The following is a 13,149-nucleotide window of genomic DNA, read 5'->3' on the forward strand; positions in this document are numbered from 1 at the left end:
TGATTCCTCCATCATACATCAACACAAAATATATACACTTGACACACTCATAAATAACAGAAGAAACAACAAAGAAGAAAAAAATACTATTAATAGAAAGGAAGAATAAATGTTCATACAATACATCCATACAAAAAGAAATATATATATATATATATATATATATACACACATATATATACATATATATATATATATATATATATATATATATATATATATATATATATATATATATATATATATAAAATAATAAATCAAAATATACACCCAAAAAAAAAAAAAAAAAAAAAAAAAAAAAAAAAAAAACAACAACGCACATAATAAATAGGGGGAGGTGTTTAGACATCAAGTAAAATTTGTGTGATAGGCTTCCATCTTTTCTCAAATTGGTCAAGTTTCAGTTGAAGTTTTGCAGTGATTTTTTCCATAATGTACATTTGCTTTAATTTGTCTCTCCATTGTTTTATGTCAGGAGGTTGTGGTTTCAGCCAGGACACTGTGATCATTTTCTTTGCTACCAGAAGCATTACCCTTAGTATATATTTCTGTTGACCAGATAGTAATTCTTCTGGCAAAATTCCTATTACGTAAGCCTTTGGGTCCAACCGCAACTCCCAGCCCGTGATTAATTTTATTTCTCTCTGGATACTTCTCCAAAAATTTAATATTACAGGGCAATTCCAGAAAATATGCGTAAAGTCACCGACCCCCCCACAGTTACGCCAGCATAGATTTGAGGTATTTTTATATTTTGAAGTGATAGAGGGTGTATAGAAGAATCGCATTTTTACTTTCCATTCAAACTCCCTCCATGTCGGGCTGTTGGTTATTTTGTGTCCCTCTTTCAATGTTTTTTCCCATTCGTTGTCTTTTATCGCTACATTAGTTTCTTGTTCCCATTTTTCCTTAACTGCCATGTCCTCATTACTGAGATCCATTCTCAGGGCTTTATATAGTTTTGATATAACCCCCTTTATTGATTGTCCTTTTGTATACGATATTAATAATTCCTCTACCTTAGTTGGCTCCTTACATATTTTCCCCCATTCCTCGTGTTTCTGGAGGTAATGCCTTAGTTGCAAATATTTGTAAAAATCATTTCTGGGTAGGTCAAACTCTTGTTGGAGTTGTTCGAATGATTTCATTGCCTGTGCTTCCAATACTTGGGTAATCAACATCAGTCCTTTTTGGGCCCATTTTTGAAACCCTACCTCCATACCCCCAGGTTTAAAGTCTGGATTTTTCGCTATTTTGGTAGCCCTATTCACAGATCTTGATATTTTTAATTTTTTTTGTATTGTTGACCAAGTTTTAATAGTTCCCTTAATCCATTCATTCTGGATTTTTAATTTCTTCCACCTCGTGACTGATATGTATGGTAACGATTCCACCAGCATATTTGGACAAGATCGTTGCTCCATGTCCACCCATATCGCATCTTTGTCTGTAGTAATCCACAAGATGAGTGCTTTAATTTGAGCTGCCCAATAGTAATATTTAATATTGGGTAGGTCTAGGCCCCCCTTTTCTTTAGGAGCTAACAGGGTTTTGTATTTTATTCTAGGTTTCTTGTTTTGCCAAAGGAATTTTGCTATTAACTTATTTAACATTTTAAATGTGGATGCCGGGATCAGAATTGGAAGGGATTGAAACAGAAATAATAGTCTTGGTAATATGTTCATTCTGATTGTTTCTATCCTGCCGATAAGACTTAAGGGCAAAATTTCCCATTTTTCCAAATCTTTCCTTATTTCTTTTATCAACATTCCATAATTTGCATCAAACAGCTGTGTGGAATGTGGTGTAATGGTCACCCCCAAATATTTAAACCCTTTATTTGTCCATTTAAAATCAAACCTTTCAATCACATCTGTTGGACATTTTCCCGATATCATCATTGCTATTGATTTGCTCTCATTATTTGAATACCCAGCTACTTCTCCATATATTTTAGGCTCTCCAACAGTGGTGGTATTGATAACGAAGGTTCCTTCAGCATTACCAACAGGTCGTCTGCAAACAATGATATTTTATGTTCTGTTCCTCCTTCATCCAATATCCCCCTTATTTGCTCATTTTGTCTAATTGATTCTGCGAGTGGTTCTATGCTTATTGCAAACAAGAGTGGGCTTAAGCAATCCCCTTGCCGGACTCCTCTTTTGATTTCAAAGAAATCTGAACAGTGACCATTTACTCGAAGACGAGATTTCGGATTTTTATAGATAATTTTCACCCATTCAACAAATATTGGAGGGAAGCCAAAAGCTATAAGTGATTGATGTAAGAAGCTCCATTTCACCCTATCGAAAGCTTTTTGTGCATCCAAGCTCAGTAACATCGAGGGTTGGGTCTTAGATTTTGTGCTCGTAATTATGTTTAGTATCCTCCTAATATTGTTTGCACCCTGCCTTCCCGGAATAAACCCTGTTTGATCATTTCTAATTAATTTCGCTATAAATTTCTGCATTCTTTTTGCCAGTATGCTTGTAAGAATTTTTAGATCATTACAAAGTAAACTAACTGGTCTATAGCTTTCACACAATATTGGGTCTTTTCCTTCTTTGTGCAGGACTGTTATGATGGCTTCCGACCATGATTTGGGGGGATCTCCTTTTGTTAGAGCATAGTTAAATACTTTCTGCAGTACTGGTGTTAATTCTTCCTTAAAGCTTTTGTAGAACACCCCCGGGAATCCATCCGTTCCTGGTGATTTATTTATTTTTAAGTTATTTATTGTATCTTGTATTTCCTGTTTTGTAATGGGGCGAATAATTTCTAATGTATCCCCCCCCTGTTAGTGTTGGTAAATGTAGTTTTCCTAAAAAGTTTTGTGCCTTGTAGTTATCTAAGTCATTTTCTGAGTCCTTGTATAATTCTTTATAATAATCTGCAAATGCTTCTGCTATACCTTTGGGTTTTACTAAACATTGTTTAGAGATAGGATGTTTTATTTGTGATATAATTCTATCTGTTTGGGCCTTTTTAAGTTGGAAGGCTAGCAGTCGACTGGCTCTATTGCCCATTTCATAGTATCTCTGGTTCACAAAGCGCAGAGCCCCTTCTGCTTTATTTGTCAAAAGTTCATCTAATTTGCTTCTGGTTGTTTTTAATACCTGTAATCTGGATTCATTTGGTGTTTTTTTATGTTCTTCTTCTAGTTCCTTAATCTTATCCTCCAATTCCTTCTGATTCTTTAAGCGTATTCGTTTCAGCCGGGACGATATTTCTATTAATTTCCCCCTTATTACAGCTTTCCCTCCTTCCCATAATATTGTTGGAGAAACCTCATTGTTGTCATTGATTTGGAAATATTCTTTTATACTCCGTTTTATTTCCTGTACTACGTTTTTATCTGAGAGGAGAGATACATTCATCCTCCAATACCTAAAATGGGGTTCATTGTCTAAACTTAATTTCAAAGTAATTGGAGAATGGTCACTTATAGTAATATTCTCTATACCACACTCTACTACTGTATGCATATGTTGTCTTGAAATGTAAAAGTAATCAATTCTCGAGTAGCTGCCATGCGGGTTTGAATAGAAAGTATAGTCTTTAGTTTGGGGATTCTTCTCTCTCCATGGATCTATCAATCCCAATTCTTTAGTTATGTTATTTAACATCCTCGACGTCTTTGTATTTGTTCCGTGTACTGAAGGATACTTGTCCACTTTGCAATTCTGTACAGTGTTAAAGTCACCTCCTATAAGTAACATTCCCTTCGCACAGTTGGTTATTACTTTAGCTAATACTTGAAAAAAAGTCCCCTTTTCCTCAACTGGTGCATAAACATTCATTATTGATATTTCCCAACCGGCCATTGACCCTATAATCATTATATATCGCCCCAGATTGTCCTTCACTTCTTTTTCGACTTTAAACGCCACCCCTTTTCCAAGTAAAATTGCTACTCCCCTCCTTTTACCATAGGATGCGTAGAACACCTGGTTCACCCATTCTCTTTTTAGCTTCTTATGTTCAATTTCGGTCAAATGTGTCTCTTGTAATAAGGCTATTGAGCTCTGCAATGTCTTGAGTTGATTCAATATCTTTTTTCTCTTGATGGGGTGGTTTAGCCCATGTACATTATATGAAACAATATTTAGATTGCTCATGCTTTGTATTGAGTCTCACTGATTTTTGAAGCATACAGAAACACTACATTAATTACTAACACCTCCATTGACAAAACAAACCAAATTACTAACAAACATATTGACAAGCACACATAATTTCCCACCAAAAAGAAAAAAAACACACCCAAAAAACAAAAACCCATGTCTTCCAAGAGTCCAATTGGAGAGTTGTGGCTACCCTCCTGGAAATATGCACTCAGTGCGTGAACAACTTTTGTACCGTCGTCCATAGTTATAACTAACTAAATATTTTAAAGTAGCTCTATGCCAATATATATACATACATTGTTTTAATTCAAAGATAACAATTTTACTTGGTATTTAACTTACTTCTAACTTATTGAATTTATAATAGAAAGGGCATATATGGTCCTTACTCTTTCTCCCCAAATCCGAATATGGCTTCGTTTTGCTCCATAGGAGCTTGTAAGTCACCTTCTATGATGGGGGTGTTCCCTTGTCTTCCTCTCGATTCCGGTCACTGTGGTCCAAATGTTCTTTGACAACATCTTTTGCAGTGTCTCCGTGTTGTCCTCTTCCACTTCGATCCCCATTTCTTTTAGCAATGTTGCTGCCTCCATCAGTGTAGAGAATGTTCTTATTCCTGAGTCCAAAAACATCTTCAGCTGGGCGGGATATGGTGATTGTGCCTTTACGTTCTTTTCCTTTAACTTTTTGATAACGTCCCTTACTTGTTTCCTCTTTTTTTGGATTTCTGTGGTGTAATCTTGGTTGAAGTAAACGGTCTTGCCTTCGTACGTTGTCTTCTGCTTCCATGCTTCTTTCATGATGAAACGTGTTCCCCAGTGAGCGGTGTGCCCTCTCAATGCGCACATCCATATGCTCGGTTGTCGGAATGTTCGATTTAATAAAGTTTGTTATGAAGCCGATTGTGTCTTTTCTCTCGGCACCCTCGGGAATCCCATGTATCCTAATGTTGTTCCGTCGTGATCTCGACTCCAAGTCCTCACACTTTGTTGCTAGTTTGGTGGTTTGTTGGAGCAAGGAGACTGTTAATTGCTCTAGTTTTGACGTTCGCTCTTCTGTGTTAGCATGTAGCTCCTCCATGCTTTCCACCCTCCGCTCCAGCAACACAGTGCGCTCCAGAAGTTCTTCGATGCTCTTTTCCAGTCTTGTCATCGCAATCTTGCTATCCCTTGCTGCTTCAGTGTGTTCTTGCCGTAATTTACGGATTTCGTGGAGGATGGCCGAGTCACGTCCCTCGTCGACCGATGCCATTCCTTCTGCTCCCTCGATCTTTTTCTCCTTAGCGCCCTTTTCCTCGTCAAGTTTCCCCTTCTTGACCATGTTTTGTTGAATAATTTGTCTTTAATATGAGTCACAATTTATACCTTTTCTGTCTTTCTCCAAGTATTACATTACTCTTTAGTGATTTTTGTCAGAGCTACTTTCCTTGCTGCCGTCTACCTCATTGCGCCACCGGAAGTCCGTAAGTCCGTTTGTCAGTTTCTTTGCTTTGCTTATCCCCCTGGTTGTGCTGCTTCCAGATGTAAATGGTCTGCATTTATATAGCGCTTTTCAAGTCAATGAAGACCTCCCAAAGCGCTTTACAATGTGCTTCACACTTTTCCCTATAACACACTAACTAGCCGATAGCAGCGTCAGCCAGGCAAGGCAACTACCTGGGGCATTAGGGATTCAGAGTCTTGCCCAAGGACACTTTGACACGGAGGAGCCGGGATTTTGCACACCCACTTTTTCGTTTTTTATTTGTTAAAAAAGTTTAAAATATCCAGTAAAGTGTGTTCCACTTCATGATAGTGTCCCACTTATTGTTGATACTTCACAAGAAATTACAGTTGTATATCTTTATGTTCGGAGTCTGAAATGTGGCAAAAGGGCACAAAAATCAAAGGGGCCAAATAGTTTCGCAAGCCACTGTATTTGTCTCTCGCTTTGTTCTCTAAACAAATCTTCATTCCAACTTAACAACGTAGAGTCTTCATTGTTTTATCAACAATGGTCGAAACAGTTCTTGCCAGAACTCGAGAAAAAACACTTCACAAGCATTAACAATGCAGATTTTAGCGTATTCTTGAAAAATGGCTGTGGTGGTAATTTTGTACTAGGATTTTTGTAGTATTTTGTACTATTTCCATAGAATATTTTTTTAGTACTCCTGTAGTATTCTTGTAGTATTTCTGCATTACAATTTTTTGTATGATTCTTTGTACTATTTCTTCAGCAGTATTTTTGTAGTATTTCCATATTAGGATTTTTATTTTTTTTAGGATGTCTGCAGTATTCTTGTAGTTTTTCTGCTCAAGTATTTTGGTAGTATTTCTTTAGTATTTTTGGAGTATTTCTTTAGTATTCTTGTGGTATTTCTGCTGTGAGTAAAATCAGTGACGCATTGTGTTTAGAAGGTTTAGTTTTGCTTGATCATGGGAATTGACATCTCTAATAAGGGGAGCCATTGACTGAGGTTGATAGGTATGGAAACGGGATAGTAGTGGGTTGTTAAAAAAAGCAAATATTATCTTTAATGTCACATCTTTACAGTCATTTTCCACACATGAACGGTTAGGACATTTTCAGGACAAGGCAGCTGTCAAGCTGTGCACTCTGGTGTGAAGGTCCTAAATCTTCCAAAATGTCAGCAGGGTAAACTGCGTGCCTTTTCATTCTAACACTGCTTTGCGTGCGCTTACTCGACCTTCGCGACACGATGCCTTTTCCAGCGTGATAACTTGAAAAGAGGAGGACGACAAGACAGTAAAATCTCCTAGGAGACATTTGGAGGAGGCGGGTAATCCGCCATTTGCGCGGAAACAAAAACACCACCTCCTTTCCGATAGGGCAGCAAAACATATTCAATTCTTTTGATTAATTTGCCATTTTAAAAATCCAGAACCTAAAATTATCTAAATTGGAAAATCGAGGAAAGAGCGTATCATTTGACCACTAGATGTCGCTGTATTGTGTAGTGAAACTGAAAACGAGTGCTAAACAGCAGAAGGAAGATTACAAACTACGACAGAGACTCAAAGCGATTGAACGGAACCATTTCTCTTCTCATTTCCTCCCCAGCCTTTCATAAGGTTTTGGGTTTTTGGGGTTAACCTTAGCAGTAAGATCGCCGACAATCATGACAGCTCCCACTAAGTGAGCCTAAGATTATGGCTAAATTAATACAAATTTCGTGACCTATGTGAATTTAGTAAAATGCATGTTATGTGATAGTTCATGTACTTTTGCTTATTATTCAAATCAATCTTTTTTTTTAATGAATTAAGTTGTATCACTTGAAGGTACCAAGTAATACAAAATGTCCCTTTAAAGGGGCACTGTGCAATATTTGACCACCAGTTGACTATATAGTGTAGTGCAACCAAAAACTAGAGCTAGAAAGCACAAGGAAGAATACAAACTACAGGGACACAGAATGACCATCAAACAAACCTATGTGCTATGAGTATTTTTAATAAGTGAATGTTTATACGACAATTCATGTGTTTTTTGTCTGTAATTCTAATCAATATTGTTTGCTCAATGATATATTTTTTTTCCTTCTAGAAGGGGCTAAATAATACAAATAATATCAGTCTCTTTAAGTTGATGTTAAAACTCAAAATTTGATTATTTGAAAATGAGTTGGTTCTTTTCAATAATCTTTTTGGTCCTTTATGTTTTTGTTCCTTTTTTAGAAAGCTAAGTTGACGGGGATGGAGCCTGAAAGTATCACTTTGATTTTTTTTCTGCCTTTAACCCTTCTGGTTTCCTGACGACTTGAGTCAGCTGGGAGTCTAAATTACGTAGAAATGGTAAGACGTGTAAGAAGACATATGCTGAAAAGCACAAACACATGCACACACTCATACACACAAGACAAACAACTAACAAAAAATGATTCTATTAAAATTATCACGAATCAGGAACGTTTTTTAATTTAATTGTCCAAAACTTAGGCAAAGGATACCTTTTCTAGTCAAACTTTGTTAGACAACTTTGTTGGGTTTGGTTTATAGTTCTGTTGAAAGATCTATTAAATTCATGATTGCTCAGAATGACTGATCACATCCAGATTTTAATTCAATATTCTCCCATGGATTACCATTATTCTCTGCAGGTACTCTGGCTTCCTCCCACATGGACATAAACAAATATTATGTGAGCTGGGATAATCTGCCGCTCACCCACAAACCCTTTGCACGATCGCCATGGAAAAAAATGGATGAAACATAAAACAATGATGTAATTACTGTAAAATCGGTCTATCCTTTCGTGATGACTGCACAAAGCTTCCAATCATGATGAAACAGACTCAATATTGTAATGAATCTCCGTGGCAGAAAAACACAGTTAAAACTTTTGCAAACAAAACAAATGTAATCAGTTGGAAAGGCCTTTAAAATAATTTGAGGACATATTGTAACATGTTGTTTCGAAGAAAACATTGATTGACTATCTGCGAGGACTTTCAATTAAACATTGTGGTACTTGAGATGTTGACATAGATCTTTAACAACAACCCATCAATGCAAAATCTGAGCAACCACAACATCCATCCATCCATAATTGGCACCGCATCCTCAGTAGGATCGCGGCGGGTGCTGGAGCCCATCTCAGCCAGTGAGCAGGAGACACCCTGAACTGGTTGCCAGCTAGTCGCAGGGCACACAGAGACAGACAACTCACTCGCTCTTTCACAGCTCGGGACAATTTGGACAGGCCAATTAACCAGACATGCATCTTTTTGGAATGTAGGAGGAAACCCACACAGGCATGGGGAGAACATGCAAATACCACACGGACAGTCTGCGGTAGCTGCACTTGAACCCTGAGGATCTGCACCGTGGGGCTGCGTGCTAACCACCCAGCCCCCGTGCCTTTATCTAAAATGTTATCATAAATTAATTTTGCATGTAGTATCACTTTAACTGAAATGAAAAAACTTTTTTAAACTGTGAGACACTCAGGGTGCTCAGCACCTCCAAAGCTCTCCACCTAAAATCATATTTGTACAGTATCAGTATCATTATTTTTTGACCACTAGATGTCACTGTACTGTGTAGTGCAAATGGTAAAGTGCTTTCTGTTTACTTATCAACAAACACCTGAATTTATTCCCAATAAAAATACATAATAAGAGCTTGCTGCTGTTCCATCCATCCATCCATTATCTGCACTGCTTATCCTCAGTAGGATCGCGGGGTGCTGGAGCCCATAACAGCTATTTTAGGGCAGTGGGCAGGAAACACCCTGAACTGGTTGCCAGCCAGTCGCAGGGCACACAGAGACAGACAATTCACTCTCTTATTCACACCTAGGGACAATTTGGACTTTAATTTGGAATTTAACCTGACATGCATGTTTTGGAATTTGTGAGGAAACCTGTGTGACCGGAGAAAACCCTCGCAAGAGAACATGCAAACTCCACACAGGAGGTTTGATCTCATGACCTCAGAACTGTGCCGCACACGCGCTAACCTCCGCGCCGTCGTGCTGCCCCTCTGCTGTTCCATTTATTCAAATTCCACCTCGATGGCTAAATGACCCGGCCTTGGGTATGATGCTCCCTGGCTAAAAAGGGGCCCCACTCTGGCTCTTTACATGACTATGACAAAGTAACTCTCTTCCTTGTTATATTTACGGTTGCAATTTATTGCTAGGTTTCTTTTCTATTTGTATTTACTGAAAGGCAACTCAATATGAAATTCAAGAGCTAAATATTGGTTCCAAATGACAAAATCAGATCAAAGACTTAGGAAGTTGATGTGCATGTAAACACGATTTTAGCGAATGGTGACACGAGAATGACATTGACGCCAGCTATTCAACAACATATTGCAATTAGCAGCGAACCATGTAGTAACACATATAATGCCATGCTAGAGTAAAAAAAATGTGACACTGCATCAGAATGAAAATGCAATCTTCCGTGATAAGGAATAGAAATCTTTTCTTCATTTGTATACGACATAGGTTGCAAAATCCGCTTATCAATATCTCGAGGTAGCAGGAAGCTGAGGACGGAGGGAAAGAAAAACAGAACGCCTGACAAATTCAGGGAGACGTGTGTGTGTGGATGCTGATGATACGACTGAAAAAGAAATACGCTAAGATGGTTTAAATATGAAGACAACCACATACAAGCCCTTTAGAACATAGAAAACACTAAAATATTGCATTTCAAATGGAATTTAGCTTCAAGTTTGCACATTTAGAGTTACTGGTGCTTTTCAGGTGCCCCATTTCGATCTTTAGATTCTTGGGTGCAAACAACAAATAGTTTTGGAAGAGGATCTGCACAGCATAGCTGCTTTCGGGCGCACTTACTTTTACTCAGGTCATTATTTGGATGACTACTTTTTACCTGTACTTGACTAATATTATTTCTAAGTAACACGGAGTTGCTGTAGAGGATGCAGAACAGCTGGCACAAGACCGCCAGCATTGGAAAAACCTGGTTCATCTGGTCGGCTCAACGCACAGGGACGGGACCCCCCGACCTTCGCTGGAGCAATAATCATCATCATCAACAGCGCTTTTACTTGAGTGACGCACATTGGCGCTGCACATTGGCGCTGCACTCAGCGCTGAAGTGCAGCTTTGGGTTTATTTTGGGTCGGTCCCTTTGGTCAAGTTAGGCAGTCGGGCTTGTTTGGGCTTTCATATCCGGTCGGTCAGGCTAAATTTCTTTTAGGCTTGATCTAACCTATAGTTGGTAGCAGAGAATATAAAAATAAAAGTATAAATATTTTACGTTTCATACAATTCATCCTTCCACCCATCCATCCATCCATCCATTCATCCATCCATCCATCCATCCATCTATCCGTCCGTCCGTCCGTCCGTCCGTCCGTCCATCCGTCCGTCCATCCATACATCCATACATACATACATACATACATAAAGAAATCGATAGTGTAACACTTGACTCGTAGATGTTTCTGTATTCTTTGGTGCAACCAAAAACAAGTGCTACAATGCAAAAGCAATAATATCAAATAAGGAGACTCAAAGTTGTTGCAAAACCAATTTTTTCAAGCAAAAATCTCCAACAAATAATCAGAGAAAGTATTGAATGTAATTGAATAGGCTTCGCTGTCATTGATTAGCAATGTAGTGAACATTGTTTACTACCAGATTAGACATGGCACTCCAGGATATATATGTAATAAAGACTTAAAAGGAATAAAAGATAAGAAGAAAAATAGTGCATTGTATTAATATTGCACTGAAAATGGTGTAAAAACGTTGAGCAGCAACACAATTCCAAAATAAGTCAAAAAAGGCTAAATGAATACTTATTTTTCCATACCAACCATTTGCAGCCATACGTTTTTCACCTTTCTTTCAACTGAGATTTGGACTGCGTCCGCTAAATGGTGCCCTAGGGCCTAACTTAGTTTGGTTATGCTTTAAGCTCTGCTTGCTTCAAATAAATACTATTGGCCGAATGAAAGTTTATAATAAATTAATCAGAAAGAATTCAAGCCTTGTACTTCTCAAAAGGTCAGAGTGTAAGATTTAGTACAAAAACCTTCGTTCAGTAAAAAAAGCAAAAATTCCAGACATATCATACCAATTTTTCTTTTTCAAATATCTATGAGTTGATAAATTTCTTAGGTCAGCACCATGTTTGTCCGGCATCCTGCCGTTGCTCGTATCATTAAACAAACTGCCCTCTAGTGGTCAAATATGACACATTTGCTTAAGATCGCGCAGGCTGTCGAAAGCCGTGAATAATGCATCCTTTGTTCTTGTCGGTTTGCTCCAAATGTAAACAACGTGGCAGAGGAAGTGATTGTAGTGTTGAGCAGAGACGAGAACACGAAAAAAGATCCATCCCGGGAGATGGGGACATTTGTTTGGACAGCCTCTTACCTCTTGTCTTGCGACAATCGATAGGAAGGCTTTTTTCTCGAGGGTAGTGGAAACTGATTGTGACCTGTGTTGCTGGTGTATGTACTATGTACTATGTATACACACACACACACACACACACACACACACACACACACACACACACACACACACACACACACACACACACACACACACACACGCACACGCACACACACACGCACACATACACACGCAGACACACACAAACACATTTGGTGATTCTTAAAGGGATTGTATATTGTGTAGCGCCTCCTAGTGGTTAAATAAAACTTAATTCATAATAGGGATAGCATCTATTACCTTGTACCCCAAAAACCTTGTGAAAGGCCGGGGGAAAAAATAGGAAGAAAAACGCTGCAATTTGGTTACTTTGAGTCTCTGTAGTCTGTATTGCTTCTTGTGCTTTGTAGTACCAAATTTTCTATACTATAAGGCGCACCGGGTTATAGGGCGCACCCCGAAAAAATAGTTTTTGGTCATATTTTTGACATACATAAGACGCACCGGATTATAAGGCGCTACAATGGGAACGTCGACAAAACAGTCAGATAGTTCAGTCCAACTTATTACCCCCTTAACATTCCCAAAGCTTGCAAAGACGCAAATACGTGTCAAGAACACGTGTGGATGCGGTGTCCGTACGATGTCACTCAAATGCGTAAGGTTAAAGTCTTGGGATTCAAGAAATGCCAGCTATTCCTTAGTTTCTATTTTCTTTTTCGCTCGCAACTTTACTGTGCATATGACAATAAACACTTGGAATTGAGTTTAATTTAAAAATAGACACTCCATTCCATCCATTATCTGCACCGCTTATCACAGAAACATCAAGTTCAGTCTAAAACAAGATATATAGCCGGAGTAGCTCACCGAAGTCGTTGTGTTCATAATAATGTGCAGCCGTGGTCCTCTTATATCCGTGAGTGTAGTAAATCCAGGAGAATAAAATATTTACAAATACAGAATAGTAAAAAATGCTTTCTCTATGCCGTCAACCCAACGTGCTATTCACATTCATCTTATTCGGCCAATTGCAGGCTTTGTTTTGCCGTTCAAGCCAATGCCAGCCTGTAAATGATAAAAAGGATCCGCCTCTTGACCTCCGAATAACTTTAGCCAATAGTGATCGATTCAACTG

At 38.3% G+C, this 13,149-nt stretch overlaps 1 protein-coding gene across 6 annotated transcripts in view; it reads right to left on the minus strand.

Moving 5' to 3' along the window:
- nav3 (neuron navigator 3) overlaps positions 1-13,149 on the minus strand; it is a 208,860-nt gene that overhangs the window by 82,715 nt on the left and 112,996 nt on the right. The gene's annotated exons all lie outside the window — the stretch shown is intronic.

The sequence above is a fragment of the Urocampus carinirostris genome, chromosome 11 (genome assembly GCF_059441175.1).
Source record: "Urocampus carinirostris isolate Australia breed hairy pipefish chromosome 11, RoL_Ucar_1.0, whole genome shotgun sequence".
NCBI lineage: Eukaryota > Metazoa > Chordata > Actinopteri > Syngnathiformes > Syngnathidae > Urocampus > Urocampus carinirostris.